Genomic DNA, 3,422 nt, shown 5'->3' with positions numbered 1-3,422 from the left:
GCATTCCAACCCCCCACCCCAAATATAAATCCTAGATTCACAGCTGGATTACCAAAATATGCTTTCAGAGCAATCTTAAAAAAATAGTTCATCCTCTGTTTTTAACATAGAGTCTAGAAAAGCAGAGCTCTTCTCTAGAGAGGAGAAAAAACTTTGAGTATTACGTCTTTAGTGTTTCCTGATGGTTGAGTTGTTCAAATAATCCCCAGAGCATTAGCAAAGAGAATATGCTTTGCCTTCAATTACAGACTTACCTACCCATTTAGCATTTGTAATTCCTATGTAATACCTTAAGCTCCTGGTATATCATGCTTCTATTTAACTTTCCTCTAAATTGGGTGCCACAAACACTGGATTTACTAAGCTGAAAGATAGTTACAGACAGAGTTCAGAGACAGGTGCTTGTTAATTCTTGTTAATTCTGAAAAACATGTAGAAAGGATTATAAGAATTCATTGTAAAGTAGGAGAGGAAGGAAATGTCAGCTGGGACAGGGAAACCACAGGAACAGCCCAGATAGGAACTGGAATTCAGCCAGGTGTTTGCTATCATGTTGGATGCAATGAAGCCAAACACCAAGTTGAGGCTGAGCCTGGCCAAGGAGAGGGATTTTCTCTCTCCTACTGAAGGGCTGGATCCAGAAAGAGCTGTGTCATTTCCAGATTACTGTCTGTGTGGTCTGAATAGAAACTCGGCATTTGCTGTGCTGCCCGTTTTCAAGGTTGGAGTGAGACAGCTGGGCTCCAGCTGCTTGCACAGCCAGCAGGGAGAGATGAAGGGAGTGCTGGAGACCAGTGCTGGCAGTGCCACCCGCTCTGGTGTGGTGTGCCCCTCTCGGCACCGCTCCAAACACTGACGGGAGGGAAGCCTGGAGCTGCCTGGGGGCTGCGGCTCCATAGTGTGCTGCTCCGGGAGGGAGTGTTTCTCCTGACCTCTGCCACTCCCAGGAACTTTCTGGATTTGCAGGAAGGATGAAGGAGAGGGGGAGAAGTGGGCATGGGAATCAACACCCTGGTGCTCCCCTAATGGTGACCAGCCTGTCTTCCAGTCTGTATGAAAGTACTGAGTGTGAAATAGCAAACCCCAAATCACTGGCAGTTAGATCCAGAGAGGGATTTAGGAGTGTCATTCAGACAAAAATCCCAAGCATAAGCAGGCTATCTAACTGACTGAGGAGGACAAGCTCCATCGATTTTCTCTAAGACAAGGCAGCAGTTCTTTAAGACCTGACTTTATCTCTTGCCAGGGTTTGTTTGCCCAGGGGAGATGGGAATTCCTCAACACGCCCCAGGGTAGGCAGTGGGATGGAAACACCACTGCATCCCTGGAAGGCAGGTTTTGGAGATGCAGCAATTCCAGGTCTTGCAGCAGGGTAATGGCAGTGGTGGTTCCACCTGGCACAACATTGGGGTAAACTGCCCTGTCTCTGACTAAAGAACATGGGACTGTCTGTGTAGAGATGTGTGCAGTTGGGGGCTGGTGCACAGACTGGCATGGGTGCTGGCTGAGCCCTGGGGTGACAGTGGGATGAGGACATCCACACTGCTACTGCCACCAGGTCCTGAGAAAACTGTCCAGACTGCTCTCCCTGCCTCTCCATGGCCAAAGGGAGAGCTGCATCCACAATTTTGTGTTACACCTCATTGCAGGGCATGACTTTTCCTCATGTTAGACAGCTGAGGGGCACCAAAATTAACAGGCAAAGCTAGAATCAGCTGGAATATAAAAGTAGATAGCTGGAATATCACAGCAGAAAGTGTGTGACTGACTGCACAAGAAAACTCTGTGCTGGTATAATCAGTGTGGCAAAGCAAGGACTGTTTGAGGCAAAGCCATTGAATTGCCGTATCTGCCAGTCCACCCAGATCTGGATGTACTTCAGGTGTGTTAGTCCACAACTAAGCTTGCCTTTTGGCACAGTTGTTTCTACTGTGCCAGCACAATGCAGGTGAACGCTTCCTGAACTTGTTCTGGTAGTTGTGTGGGGAACTACCTGTGGCTTTGTCAGCTTTGCCATTGCAGGTGTCTTTCAACCCTGTATGCATTTGCAGGGCACAGGAAGGTAATTTCCAGCTTGGGGGCTAATGAAATTTGTCATGGTCAGCTATGCTGGAGCTTTTTAGATGCAGCACAACTTCTGGACTGAATCCACCACGTAACTTCTATTTGGTCAAGGAAAGAGTTGTACAGACCCTCCAAATGTGTCTAGACAAGGAATAAAGTTTATATTCCCATCAAAGACTTGCACAGACTCACAGGTAAGTAAGTATGCATTTATCAATCCAAAATCACAGTGACACTTCAGATGACAGTGTATCACTGGGACCTGATGTTCAATTGATTATACACAATGTCCCCTGCAGGGCAATTATTTTCCAGAGAATACTAATGCATACTACAAGCTGCCTTTTTTATTTCTAGATGTATAATTTTGCTTTGGTTGTATTCAGAATGTGTGCAGCTTGACACCGCCTGCTTTATAAGTTGGTCCACCTCCCTCAGTCTGCATTACTGACCTGTCCCTGTTTTTTACTGCTCAGTGATTTCCTCCAGCTGCAGCATAAACTTCACATTTTCTTCGCAGTCACTGACGATAGTGTACAGCAGCTTCTTGACAAGAGGGAAGGAGCAGTCATGCCAGCCTGTCAGATCCTCGTTTATTAACTGCAGCAGCCAAAAGCCCACATAGCTGTAGAGAGGCTGCCTGGCCTTCCCAGCGCTGTTTCAGCAGCAACACCCACTGTAACCCTTTTCTTCTCACACACTTTACTGCAAAACACTGATAGCGATGCTTCAATTCACAGCTGCATTCCTAGCAAAGTGATTAAGCTTAAAAAAATAAAAAGGAAGACAAATTGTTTAAAGAGGGATTGATTTCATAAAGGGAGTGCACACTTTTCTCAACTGTACTGGAAGAACAAAGAGAAAGAAATGAAATAATGTGCAGCTAGTTAAGAAATAGCTTTCAGACTTTATTCGGTTGGGAAATGTTTTAATGTTGCTAGTCATGGTTAGACAATAGGGGCATGACCTGAACATCCTAGGAAAATACCAGATGCTCTGAAGGAAAAAAAATTACAAACATATGGTGAAACCAGTAAAGCTTTTAACTTGACAAATTTCACATAAGTTAATTCTGGTGGTAATGTAGTTTCTTCCTGGAACATTTATTTATTGGCACACTATTTTTCTAAGTGAGTTACATCCAGGCTTTTTCACTGAGGTTCATTGTCTCTGGGGAATGTCATTCAATTTAATGCTGCTCAAAGCAGTATCCAAATGTACCACTCAAACTGCCTTGAACAGCACATTTGCGTCTCTCTTCAACCAAGCCCTCTCTCTGCTCTTCACTGCCTCACTTACCAGCCTACAATGAAACCTTACTCACTGTCTGAAGGACCTTCCTCCTAACTTAAACACTT

Source organism: Nestor notabilis, unplaced genomic scaffold (assembly GCF_000696875.1).
Source record: "Nestor notabilis isolate BGI_N333 unplaced genomic scaffold, ASM69687v1 scaffold8481, whole genome shotgun sequence".
NCBI classification, from domain to species: domain Eukaryota; kingdom Metazoa; phylum Chordata; class Aves; order Psittaciformes; family Psittacidae; genus Nestor; species Nestor notabilis.
The sequence above is the reverse complement of the archived record's forward strand: the minus strand, read 5'-3'. Positions refer to the sequence as shown.